Raw genomic sequence first — 14,709 nt, forward strand, 5'->3', positions numbered from 1 at the left:
ATTCCACTTTTCTTAGCCTCTCCATATCAGACTATTTCCCTCATATCCAAGAATAAAGACAGAAAGAGGGGGATGTGGAGTCATGCCATTTGATTCACCCAGCTCTATTTATTAAGTTGTTAATTATGCCAAGCACTAGTCTTGCTGCAAGAGAAAGCAGTGAACAAGAAAGTCACGTCCCCTTTGTTATATACTGCACACCTTTGTAGGAGAAATAATAAAGAAAGACGGAAAGGTAGGTAGGTAAGTAGATAGAAATGAGAAGGATTTTAGAGGTAAATGCTATTCAAAGAAAATAACCGGTGACTATTTCAAACCAGGTAGGGAAAGTCTGTGAAGAAGAGACAAATCTAACATGTAAGAAGGAGCCAGCCATGTAAAAATTAGGAAGAAATCAGTTCAGATAGAAAGAAAGGAGTTAGTGCAAAGGCCCTGAGGTGGGAGCAAATGTAGCACTTTTGAGAAGTGCACAGTGGGACTGGAGTGTTCCTGGGATAATAGTGGATAAGCAGGAAGATGGGATGCTTATAAGCATGTGGTTGCAGAAAGATCTTGTAGGATTTTGTAAGCCAGAAAAAGGCATTTGGATTTTACTCTAAGAGTGATGGAAAGTCTTGCTGGGTATTTATCAAGCAGGTGGTAGGATTAGATTTAAGTTTGAAAAAAAATGACGCAGCTTCTCTGTGGGACAGAAGAGGAGGCCAGAAGACAAAGAAAGAACTGCTATCAGCAATCAGGTGAGAGATGGTAAGAGATAGGCTACTGGTAGAGCAGACAGAGAAAGGGAACAGATTGAGTTCTTTAAAAAGTACTTATTGTGAAATATATCATTTAGTGTAAAATGTTAAATTGAGATACCCCAGAAAGGAAATAGTCTAGAATATGTTCCCACATCATTCACCCTAAGATTTTTTGGACACAGAGCATCTTGCAGCACTAAGGCTTAAACAGAGAACTAATAAAAACCAAAGAAACTATTCCTTACCATCTAACTGACATATGGAACAATAGACCACATTTCCAATGTTCTCACAGTGGCAGGAATTATCTGATTCTGAAGATGTAATGTTTTAGATTGTCCTCCTGCATCCAGTTTGGTTGCCTCAGAATCAGACAGGTTGAATCATCAAAATCAGTAAGTGTAACAAAAGGGAGGCTAATGTACATTCATGAGTACCTGCTTTTGCCAGAACCTGTACTCTGTATTTTTCCATGTATGCCTAACAACAGCTTTGGGAGGTATTATTACCCCCACCTACTAAGTGAAACATAGGGAAGTTAAATAACCTACCCAGATTCATCACTATTAACAGAGCCAGGATTTTAAGCTCTGTTTAAATCCAGAGGCCAAGTCCTTTCCAACACTATTACCCTTTGTCTTCTTTTAGCAGAAAGTCTGCTATTTGTTTTTTTAGAGCTTTTATTTATTTATTTAAGAAAGAGAGAGAACGAGTGGTTGGGAGGGGCAGAGGGAAAGAGAGAGAAGCAGACTCCTTGCTGAGAAGGAAACCTGTGTGGAGCTCTATCCTAAGACCCAGAGACCATGACCTGAGCTGAAGGCAGATGCTTTAATTAACTAAAGCACCCAGATGCCCCAAAAGTCTGCAATTTCTATTAAACATACCTAATAGTTTATGTCCATGATTCCAAAGTACTCAGTCAAAAAAAAAAAAAAGGAATAATCTAAATACTGTATTTAAATGTCAATTTCTTTTTTTTTTAAAGATTCTATTTATTTATTTGACAGACAGAGATCACAATTAGGCAGAGAAGTGGGCAGAGGGAGAGAAAGAAGAGGAAACAGGCTCCCTGCAGAACAGAGAGCCCAATGTGGGCCTTGATCCCAGGATCCTGGGATCATGACCCGAGCTGAAGGCAGAGGCTTTAACCCACTGAGCCACCCAGGTGCCCCTATGTCAATTTCTTTTTTTTTTTCTTTTTTTTAAAATTTTTTATTTTTTCAGCATAACAGTATTCATTATTTTTGCACCACACCCAGTGTTCCATGTAATCAGTGCCCTCACCAATACCCACCACCTGGATTCCCCAACCTCCCACCCCCAACCCCTTCAATACCCTCAGATTGTTTTTCAGAGTCAATTTCTTAATGATAAACCACATCAACCTAGTGAATATTTTATCAAACTATATTTTAATTACTATTTTTTTTTAATTTTTCTTAGGTTTCAGTATGACTAGATAGCCAGTGTCTTAATAGGGTGCCTGGGTGGTTCAGTTGGTTAGGCAACTGCCTTTAACTTGGGTCATGATCCTGGAGTCCCAGGATTGAGTCCCATATCAGGCTCCCTGCTCAGTGGGGACTCTGCTTCTCCCTCTGACCCTCTCCCCTCTCACACTCTCTCTCTCTCATTCTCTCAAATAAATAAACAAAATCTCTTTAAAAAAAAAAAAAAGTTCTCACAATAAATGTTAGCACATTTATAAAAGGTTGGAACAACATTTTTCCATCCTTTCCAGCCATAAAATCAATTAACTCATAAAATCTTCACCTTTTCTCCCAAATCCTCATCACTCTCCTTCCTTCATGAGCTCCCAAGCCGCGAAGCTAAAGGAAGCAGGATTTAAAGTCACTTTCAGGGACGCCTGGGTGGCTCAGTTGGTTGGACGACTGCCTTCGGCTCAGGGCGTGATCCTGGAGTCCCGGGATCGAGTCCCACATCAGGCTCCCAGCTCCATGGGGAGTCTGCTTCGCTCTCTGACCTTCTCCTCGCTCATGCTCTCTCTCACTGTCTCTCTCTCTCAAATAAATAAATAAAAAATCTTTAAAAAAAAAAAAAAAGAAAAGGAAAAAAAAAAAAAAGATTACAAAAAAAAAAAAATAAAGTCACTTTCAGAGATAAGCCTATAGTAGTGGCCTTCTATGGGACATCCAGATGGACAACAAACACGTGAAAAGATGCTTAGCATCTCTCATCATCAGGGAAATACAAATCAAAACTACAATGAGATACTACCTCACACCTATCAGAATGACTAAAATCAACAATAACAGAAACAATAGGTATTGGCAAGGATGTGGAGAAAGGGAAACGCACTTACACAGTTGGTGGGAATGCAAACTGGTGCAGTCACTCTGAAAAACAGTATGGAATTTCTTCAAAAAGTTAAAAATAGAACTACACTAGGATCCAACAACTTTACTACTAGATATTTACCCCAAAGATACAATACTAATTCAAAGGGTTAAGTGTACCCTGATGTTTATAGTAGCATTATCAACAATAGCCAAATTATGGGAAGAGCCCAAATGTCCATCAAGTGATGAATGGAAAAAGAAGAAGTGGTATATATACAATAGAATATTACTCAGTCATAAAAAAATGAAATCTTGCCATTTGCAATGACGTGGATAGAGCTAAAGAGTATTATACTAAGCAAAATAGTCAGAGAAAGACAAATACCTTATGATCTCACTCAGATGTGGAATTTAAGAAATGAAACAAATGAACAATGGGGTTAAAAAAAAAAAAGGGGGAGGCAAACCAAGAAACAGGCTTAACTTCAGAGAATGAACTGATGGTTACCAGACGGGAGGTGGATGGGAGGATGGGTCAAATAGATGATAGGGATTAAAGAACACACTAGTTGTGATGAGCACCTGGTGATGTGTGGAATTGTTGAGTCACTAAACTGTATACCTGAAACTAATATTACACTCTATGTTAACTGAAATTTAAATAAAAACTTAAAAAAAAGAAAAGTGGCCCCAATGAACCTAAAATATTTGCTCTTCAAAACTGTTTCTTTGATAAACTATCACAACTGAGCCAGGAAGAAATTGAAAACCTAAACAGACCCATAACCAGTAAGGACATTTAAACAGTCATCAAAAATCTCAAAAAAAAAAAAAAAAAACAAGAGCCCAGGGCCAGACAGCTCCCGAGGGGAGTTCTACCAAACATTTAAAGAAGAATTCATTCCTATCCTCCTGAAAATGTTCCAGAAAATAGAAATGGAAGGAAAACATCCAAACTCATTTTATGAGGCCAGCATCACCTTGATCCCAAAACCAGACAAGGATCCCAATTATTCACCACGACCATGTAGGATTTATTCTAGGGCTGCAAGGTTAGTTCAACATCCACAAATCAATCAATGTAATACAATACCTCAAAAAGAAAGAACAAGAACCATATGATCCTCTCGATAAATGCTGAAAAAGGATTTGACAAAGTACAGCATCACTTTCCTGATCAAAACTCTTCAGAGGGATAGAGGGCACATATCTCAATATCATCAAAGCCATCTATGAAAAACTCACTGCAAATATCATTCTCAATGGAGAAAAACTGAGAGCTTATCCACTCTCACAGGAGTGTGTCAGGAACACAGCAGGGATGTCCATTATCACCACTGCTCTTCAACATAGTAGTAGAAGTCCTAGCCTCAGCAGTCAGACAAAAAAGGAAATTAAGGGCATCCAAATAGGCAAAGAAGAAGTCAAACTATCACTCTTTGCAGATGATATGATACTATATGTGGAAAACCCAAAAGACTCCACTCCAAAACTGCTAGAACTCATACAGAAATTCAGTCAAGTGTCAAAATATAAAATCAATGCACAGAAATCAGTTGCATTTCCTTACACCAACAATAAGACAGAAAAAAGAGAAATTAAGGAGTCAATCCCATTTACAATTGCACCCAAAACCATAAGATACCTAGGAATAAATCTAACCAAACAGCCCAAGGATCTACACTCAGAAAACTATAAAGTACTCATGAAAGAAATTGAAGAAGACACAAAGAAATGAAAAAATGTTCCATGCTCATGAATTGGAAGAACAAACATTGTGAAAATGCCTATGCTACCTAAAGCAATCTCCACATTTAGTGCAATCCCTATAAAAATCCCATCCATTTTTTCCAAAGAAATGGAACAAATAATCCTAAAATTAATATGGAACCAGAAAAGACCTCAAATAGCCAGAGGAATGTTGAAAAAGAAAACCAAAGTTGGCAGCATCCTAATTCCAGACTTCAAACTATTACAAAGCTGTCATCATCAAGACAGTATGGTACTGGCACAAAAACAGACACATAGATCAATGGAACAGAATAGAGAGTCAAGAAATAGACCCTCAACTCTATGGTCAACTAATCTTTGACAAAGCCGGAAAGAATGTCCAATGGAAAAAGACAACCTCTTCAACAAATGGTGTTGGGAAAATTGGACAGCCACATGCAGAAAAATGAAGCTGAACCATTTCCTTATACCGCACATGACTCAAAATGAATGAAGGACCTCAATGTGAGAAAGGAATCCATCAAAATCCTTGAGGAGAACACAGGCAGCAACCTCTTCCAACTTGGCCACAGCAACTTCTTCCTAGGAACATCTCCAAAGGCAAGGGAAGCAAGGGCAAAAATGAACTATTGGGACTTCATCAAGATCAGAAGCTTTTGCACAGCAAAGGAAACAGGTAACAAAAACAAAAGACAACTGACAGAATGGGAGAAGATATTTACAAATGACATATCAGAAAAAGGGCTAGTATCCAAAATCTATAAAGAGCTTATCAAACTCAACATCCAAAGAACAAATAGTCCAATCAAGAAATGGGCAGAGGATATGAACAGACATTTCTGCAAAGAAGACATCCAGATGGCCAACAGACACATGAAAAAGTGCTCCACATCCCTCGGCATCAGGGAAATACAAATCAAAACCACAATGAGATACCTCCTCACACCAGTCAGAGTGGCTAAAATTAACAAGTCAAGAAATGACAGATGCTGTTGATGCAGAGAAAGGGAACCCTCCTCCACTGTTGGTGGGAATGCAAGCTGGTGCAACCACTCTGGAAAACAGCATGGAGGTTCCTCAAAAAGTTGAAAATAGAACTACCCTATGACCCAGCAATCGCACTACTGGGTATTTACCTAAAGATACAAATGTAGTGATCCAAAGGGGCACGTGCACCTGAATGTTTATAGCAGCAATGTCCACAATGGCGAAACTATGGAAAGAACCTAAATGTCCATCAACAGATGAATGGATAAAGAAGATGTGAGATATATATATAGATATAGATATCATATATATATATAGATATCTATATCTATATATATATATGAATACTATGCAGCCATCAAAAGACATGAAATCTTGCCATTTGCAATGATGTGGATGGAACTAGAGGGTATTACCTTAGCAAAATAAGCCAATCAGAGAAAGGCAACTATCATATGATCTCCCTGATATGAGGAAGTGGAGATGCAACGTGGGGTCTTGAGGGTAGGTAAAGGATAAATGAAACAAGATGGGATCAGGAGGGAGACAAACCATAAGAGACTCTTAATCTCACAAAACAAACTGAGGGTTGCCGGGGGAGGAGGGGAGGGAAAGGGTGGTTGGGTTATGGACATTGGGGAGTGTATGTGCTATAGTGAGTACTGTGAAGTGTATAAACCTGGCTATTCACAGATCTATACACCTGGGGCTAATAATACATTATATGTTTATAAAAAATTAGAAAAAATATTCAAAAAAATTGTTGCTCTGTCCCCCTTTAATATGATGTCATGTCAACTTCAGCTCAGACTTCCAAACTTTGACAAATTATGTACAGAGTGAAGATTCTCACTTAGGGTAAACATTGCTGTGGCTCTTGTCTGCATAAAGAACATAAAGTAATAAACAGAAGATAGTGAAAGGTAACTGCCTCTTTTTTTTTTCTTTTCATATTTGAAAGAGCCAACAGAGCTCCTGTGTGCAGAGACACTAGGCAAATATTTACTTTTAAGAAAAAGCTGATGGAATCTTGTTAAAAATGTTTGTTCAGATTCAAATGTCTTGTTATGCTCCATTTTCTTAATCTGTAAATATTTGAACCACATTTGTCTTCACTACCTGAATCATTTCCAAAACTTTTGCCTCTAAATTTCTTCTTTACAAAACTTCTACCCAGTCAAACTGGGAGGCCAAAAGTTGAAGCTATTTTTCAAAGAAAATGTTTAAAAAATAAACTCTTGATTTTATGCCCTCCCCTTCTCCAAACAAAAAGAAACAAAGAAAAATGACCTTTCCTCCTAGATTTAAAAAAAGAAAATAAAACTGTAAAAGATACTTGATAAGATTTGAATATAGGCAAGTACTGCTAATTTTATCAGGTGTGATAATGGTATTAGGATTAGAAAAGAAAATGTCTTCATTGTTTAGAAGTATGATAAAATATTGTTAGATAAGGGTTTAGCATGCCCCTAAATAACTTTTAAATAATTCAGAAAAAAAGTCTTAATAAAGTTAAAGAAAACATGGCAAAAGTTTTTACTGTTGGAGCTAGAGATCTAGTACACCGTCTTAATTGGAAGTAGTTGCTGGCTACAGCAAGAGTCAATCATGAGGTGACCACATAGAATAGTCTGTGACTCCCTAAAATCAGGAGCAATAACAGTAAAATCAGCACAGTATTGTACAATTGTTTAAATGTTTCTGTATCTTTTAAATTTTCATATTAAGCATTCGAATAAATAAACTGAAATGCATAATTTTAAATAGTCACCTTTGGGGAAAATGTCTAGAGTGAATGCTTCATAATGAAAGTGGAGAAGGCAACATCTCCTAATCTTAGTTGTTTGCCAACCCAGTCAATGTCTTGTCTAGATGATGGGGAGCTAAAAAGAAAATGAAAAATGATTTAGTCCAAAAACAACAAAGAGTTAGAAAACTTTTGTTTCTTGTAGCCAAGTGGCAAATCCGGTCAGTAATACTCCATACACGGGAAACCTGCCTCATCAAATCATGGTAAGGTCAATTCAGAAGTTAATTTGCACATCCATCTTGAAATGTGAACATATTCATGTTAAAAAAAATACTGTCTTCTCAGTGCTTCTCAGTGTACTTATGAATCAGCATGGGATCTTGTGAAAACACAGATTATGGTCAGTGGTTCCATCAGGATCTGATAGTCTTCATTTCTAAAAACCTCCACTGATGCCATTGCTGCTGGTCCATAGATCCACTTTGAGTCACAAGGGTCTACCATCCAGACCAAATATAGGCCCGGTGAATGTCAAAATACAAAGATCTATTCTTCCACCATGTTTTATATGTATTATACAGTCTTTCCCATGCAGAGACTTACAGATTCTCTGTACATCTATATATTTAGAATCTTGGAACCGATACGCACAGATTGCTGAGATTTTCCTTTTTATGCAAATGTCCATCAAAATAGAGTTGTATTCCATCTGGTCCTCTCCTTTGATTAACTATATGCTATGAAAATATAAGTATAAAGCAAAAATTCATCTTTAATATAACTATATATAATGTTTTAAATAGAAGATAAAAGAATTTGTATTATTCTGATTATTTGGTGAAATTCTTCTAAAAGATTCAATACTTTTTTTAACGGTTTTATTTATTTATTTGGCAGACAGAGATCACAAGTAGGCAGAGAGGCAAGCAGGGGGTGGGGGGAAGCAGGCTCCCTATTGAGCAGAGAGCCCAATGCAGGGCTCGACCCCAGGACCCTGAGATCATGACCTCAGCCAAAGGCAAAGGCTTAACCCGCTGAGCCACCCAGACATCCCAAGATTCAACACTTTTAAGGGAAGTCTTTAACATTCACTCTTACAGTTTGGAATTGTATTAAATTTTATCATTGACTATAATAGTAAATGATATGTATATTTTTATTATTACCTTCAGTTATTTGTCAATATTATATTTATGATTTAATTTTTTCAGTAGAATTAGAATTTCAGATGTCACCTTTAAAATTAAGTATAAGTAATTAAATATATGTATATATTATATATATCATATACAATATTGTGAGTAAATTGGTAGCATACGATATACGGCTTTTCATTCTTGACATGACTTAAAGTCTTGGTGGCTATGGTAGATTGTATTTTCCAAAAATTGAAACACCTATACAAACATCTATATGTTCTATTTATAATGTGGCTGGCACTCTTCCCAGTAAAAGGTGGTAACTACATTCCCTCCCCTTAGATCTGCATGGGTGCTTGTGACTGACAAGACCAATGTAACACAGCAGAAGTGATGCTACCTGACTTTTAAGGCTAGGCCTCTAGAATCCAGCCACCATTTTGTGGTAAAGTAAAGGCCATGTGGAGACTTAAAAAAAAAAAAAAAAAAGTGGCTGTGAAAACCAACAGCCCCAGCTAGAGTTCCAGTCAACATACATATCAACCACTAGACATGTAAATGAACAAGTTTTCAGTGCTTCTAGCTTCCAAACTCTGCATCTTCTAGCTGAGACCCCAAACATCATGGCGCAGACACAAACATCTGTGCCCTGTCTGAATTCCTAATCTAAGGAATCTCTGTGAAATAATACATGTTTATTTTCCTTTAACTCACTAAGTTCTTGGGTAATGTACTTATACAACAGTAGGTGATTAACATACATTTTGGTATCTGGAACTGAGTACTGCCATAACAAAAAGCTAAAAATGCAGGAGTGGCTTAGGGATTGAATGAAGAGCAAACACTGGATGAATTTTGAGAAGCCCATCTGTGAAAACTCTAAAGGGTCTTGAACAGATTGAACTGAAGTATTAAAAGAACCTTGTAGTCTTCTACAAGTGATGTGGGAAACAAAGGCAGAAGGAAATGTAGATAAATTAAATATCTTTATAACCTTCTGCCCACCGACAAATACTTGAGATGGGCAGTTTTTAACCTTCCTCCTGGATCCAGAGTCTTCTTTGGCATATGAAAGTCCTTCTGGAAGTTCCCTTATACTTACTTCTCCCAACCCCAAGGTATATAATCATTTACTCCTCAAATCCCCAAGGCAGCAGCCAGCAGCCAACAGCAGCTCTTTTTGTCCATGGGTCCTGTGGACAGAAACTACCTTTTTTGGCACCAAAGACAATAAACTACCTTTTTGACACCAAAGACATCTAAAGAATTCTTTCTTGGCTGTGGGCTCTGAATCCCACCCACCTCACCAACATTCAAAAAACTACATCACAAAGCTGTTGGTAAGGGCAAAAAAGAAATGAAAGAAATACTATTGGAAAAAGAAAAAAGGATCTTGGTTATGATGCAGCAGTTTACCAACATTTTTGATTGTGATAAGGTGAGAACATAAAAACTGTACTTCATGAACTGGGTGAGAGAGTCAAGAGATTTCTAGGCACTATTAAAAGCGCCATATGGATGCTTCTTCAGCTTATAGTAAAATGCAACAGAAGAGAGAAGCAAAGGAAGGACTGTTGAAAAGCCAGGAATCCTGGCCTCTCCAGACTATACACAATGCTAAAATCAAGAAGTTGCCTCCAAGTAGACCCAATCCAAGGCCCAATTAGGAAACATGGTATAAAGATAAAACTAAAGGTGTGACTGGAAAATTCTTTGTTGAGACCTCAGGAAGAAAAAAGGCAGTGCCTCCAAGAACTTTTGTCAGTAAAAATGCCCTCAAGGGGTTTGAGTGGTATCCTCTCATATAAATAACTGGGCTCCTCTTGGGATGTCCTGGGTGGCTCAGTCCATTGAGCATCCCATTCTTGTTTTCAGCTCAGGTCACGATCCTGGGGTCATAGGATTAAGCCCTGCTGCATGCTCAGCTTGTTTGAGAAGCTTTCCCTGTCCCTCTCCCTCCCCATCTGCTCCTCTCACTCCCTCAGACCTCTCCCTTGCGTGTGCATACTGCCTCTTTCTAAAATAAATAAATAAAACCTTGAAAAAAAATGGGGCTCCTGAGGTACTGTCCCTCAGGAATTTCAGCAGAAGCCCACAGTAGATCAGGACTTATCCTAAAGGGTTTGTCTCTAGAGTGAACCCAAAAAATATTCACGAAAGGCCCACAAAGCTTTAAGAGATAATTGTGTTAGTATAAATGTCACCATTTATACTAACAGGAACAGTACCAAATGAAAAAGCCATTAGAACCAAAAATATAAAGTAGGCCAAGAAAACTACTCACTTGGAAACACAAACTAATTTTTATGGCAGATGGGAGAGGATGATTTAGAGATTGGAATGAACAGACACAAAGGCCATCAAGAATCAATCCCAGGAAGCAGCAGGAATGAAAGTGGCAGCATATGCCTCAATGGATTTCAGAATTGTTATGAACTAGTGATTGCCATGTGCCTCCCATTTCCTCCTTTTCTGAATGGAAAGCGGTTATCCTACTCCTGTCTCACTATACCTGTTAGGTGGACATCGGGGACAGATAGTTTTTTCTCCAGGTGTTCAGGCTGGTAGGAATTAGAGGTGCTTTACTTCGGGAAGGCTATATAAAAAGCTTCATCTCTACCTGAGCCTGATTTACATTATGAGATCCTGGTTCTCAAGCTGATGTTATAATGAGAAGAAACATTAGGGTTCTTGGGAGACAGTAAGTATATATATATTTTTTTAATTTGGGAGCAATATCAATCAATAGGCATCAGAGAGCAGACTATGAACCCTATTGATCCTCACCTCCCTGTGTTCAGATCCCTGTGTAGTGCCCTCCCACAGTGAATCAAAGCTAACTTATGTGACTAAAAGAATACAGCAAAAGTAGCTGCATGTATATGGACCACATCTTCCTTATCCATTCATCCGTTGAAGGGCATCTTGGTTCTTTCCACCGTTTGGCGACCGTGGCCATTGCTGCTATAAACATTGGGGTACAGATGGCCCTTCTTTTCATTACATCAGAAAGGACAAATACCCAACTTTTGTAGCAACATGGATGGGACTGGAAGAGATTATGCTGAGTGAAATAAGTCAAGCAGAGAGAGTCAATTATATGCTTTCACTTATTTGTGGAGCATAACAAAAAGCATGGAGGACCTGGGGAGTTGGAGAGAAGGGGGTTGGGGTAAATTGGAAGGGGAGATGAATCATGAGAGACTATGGACTCTGAAAAACAATCTGAGGGGTTTCAAGTGATGGGGGGTGGGAGGTCGGAGTACCAGGTGGTGGGTATTATAGAGGGCACAGATTGCATGGAGCTCTGGGTGTGGTGAAGAAATAATGATACTGTTATGCTGAAAATAAATAAATTTTTTTTAAAAAAGTAGCTGCGTGTGATTTCCAAGGCTAAGTTATAAAACACACTGCAGCTTCAGCCTTAGCCTCTTGGATTGATCCCAGGGAATACAGCCATCATATGTTAAAGACAATCAAGCAGCCCTGTGGAAACACCCATATGAAGGGAAACTGACTCTATCTTGTCAAATGCTTTTTCTGCATCAATTGAGAGGACTATGTGGTTCTTCTCTCTTATTGATTTGTTCTATCACATTGATTGATTTGCAAATGTTGAACCACACTTGCATCCCAGGAATAAATCCCACCTGGTCATGGTGAATACTTTTTAATGTACTGTTGGATCCTATTAGCTAGGATCTTGCTGAGAATCTTAGCATCCGGAGAAAGGGGAACCTTCCTCCACTGTTGGTGGGATTGCAAGCTGGTGCAACCACTCCGGAAAACAGCATGGAGGTTCCTCAAAAAGTTGAAAATAGAGCTACCCTATGACCCAGCAATTGCAGTACTGGGTATTTACCCTAAAGATACAAATGTAGTGATCCAAAGGGGCACGTGCACCTGAATGTTTATAGCAGCAATGTCCACAATAGCCAAACTATGGAAAGAACCTAGATGTTCATCAACAGATGAATGGATAAAGAAGAGGTGGTATATATATATACAATTGAATACTATGCAGTCATCAAAAGAAATGAAATCTTGCCATTTGCAATGATGTGGATGGAACTAGAGGGTATTAGGCTTAGCGAAATAAGTCAATCAGTGAAAGACAACTATCATATGATCTCCCTGATATGAGGAAGTGGAGATGCAATGTGGGGGACTTGGGGGTAGGAAAAGAATAAGTGAAACAAGATGGGAATGAGAGGGAGATAAATCGTAAAAGACTCTTAATCTCACAAAACAAACAGGGTTGCTGGGGGTAGGTGAGAGGGAGAGGGTGGTAGGGTTATGGACATTGGGGAAGGTATGTGCTATGGTGAGTGCTGTGAAGTGTGTAAACCTGGCAATTGATAGACACAGATCTGTACCCTTGGGGCTAATAATACATTATATGTTAATTAAAAATTTAAAATAAAAAAAAGAGAGAATCTTAGCATCCATATTCATCAGGGATATGGGCCTGAAATTCTCCGTTTTGGTGGGGTCTTGGCCTGGTTTGGGGATCAGGTAATGCTGGCTTCATAAAAAGAGTCTGGAAGTTTTCCTTCTGTTTCTATTTTTTTGAAACAGCTTCAGGAGAATAAGGTATTATTTCTTCTTTAAATGTTTGGTAGAATTCTCCAGGGAATCCACCAGGTCCTGGGCTCTTGTTTTTGGGGAGGTTTTTGATCACTGCTTCAATCTCCTTATTAGATATTGGTCTATTCAGGTTGTCAGTTTATTCCTGATTCAGTTTTGGAAGTTAATAGGTATCCAGGAATGCATCCATTTCTTCTAGGTTGCTTAATTTATTGGCATATAACTGCTGATAATAATTTCTGATGATTGCTTCTATTTCCTTGGTGTTAGTCATGATCTCTCCTTTTTCCTTCATAATTTTATTAATTTGGGTCCTCTCTCTTTTCTTTTGGATTAGTTTGGCCAAAGGTTTATCAATCTTATTGATTCTTTCAAAAAACCAACTTCTAGTTTCACTGATATATTCTACTGTATCTCAAGTTTCAACCTCATTGATCTGTGCTCTAATCTTGATTATTTCCCTCCTTGTATGTGGGGTTGGCTTAATTTGTTGTTTATTCTCCAGTTCTTTAAGGTGTAAAGAGAGCTGGTGTATTCTGGATTTTTCAGCTTTTTTGAGAGTCTTGGATGGCTATGTATTTACCAAACATTCTAAAGCAAGGTGGTCTTTAACTTCCAAGTGTTTGAATTCCTTCCAAACTTTTTCTTATGGTTGAGTTCCAGTTTCAAAGCATCGTGATCTGAAAATATGCAGTGAATAATCTCAATCTTTTCGTATCAGTTGAGCCCTGATTTGTGACCCAAATGTGGTCTATTCTGGAGAAGATTCCATGTGCACTCAAGAAGAATGAGTATTCTGTTGTTTTAGGGTGGAATGTATATAACTATGAGGTCCATCTGGTCATTCAATGCTCTTGTCCCTTTATGGATTTTCTGCTTGGATGATCTGTCTATTACCAAGAGTGGTGTTAAGATCCCCTACTATTAATGTATTCATATCAATATGGCTCTTTATCTTGATTAACAGTTGTCTGTGAGTAATCTATACTTTTAATGCCATTCTGATCAAAATTCCACCAGTATTTTTCAAAGAGCTAGACAAATAACCCTAAAATTTGTATGGAATCAGAAGAGACCCCGAATTGCTAAGGAAATGTTGAACAACAAAAATAAAATGGGGGGCATCACGTTACCTGATTTCAAGCTTTACTACAAAGCTGTGATCACCAAGACAGCATGGTACTGGCATAAAAACAGACACATAGACCAGTGGAACAGAGTAGAGGGCCCAGATATGGACCCTCAACTCTATGGTCAGGTAATCTTCGACAAAACAGGAAAAAATATACAGTGGAAAAAAGACAGTCTCTTCAATAAATGGTGCTGGGGAAACTGGACAGCTATATGTAGAAGAATGAAACTCGACCATTCTCTTACACCACACACCTTAGACCTCAACGTGAGACAGGAATTCATCAGAATCCTAGAGGAGAACATAGGCAGTAACCTCTTTGATATAAGCCTCGGCAACTTCTTTC

At 38.2% G+C, this 14,709-nt stretch overlaps 1 protein-coding gene across 1 annotated transcript in view; it reads left to right on the plus strand.

Annotated features, from left to right (window-relative positions):
* The window catches only part of LOC122900126 (probable ATP-dependent RNA helicase DDX5), an 82,100-nt gene that overhangs the window by 464 nt on the left and 66,927 nt on the right, over positions 1-14,709 (plus strand).

Source organism: Neovison vison, chromosome 1, assembly GCF_020171115.1.
Source record: "Neovison vison isolate M4711 chromosome 1, ASM_NN_V1, whole genome shotgun sequence".
NCBI lineage: Eukaryota > Metazoa > Chordata > Mammalia > Carnivora > Mustelidae > Neogale > Neogale vison.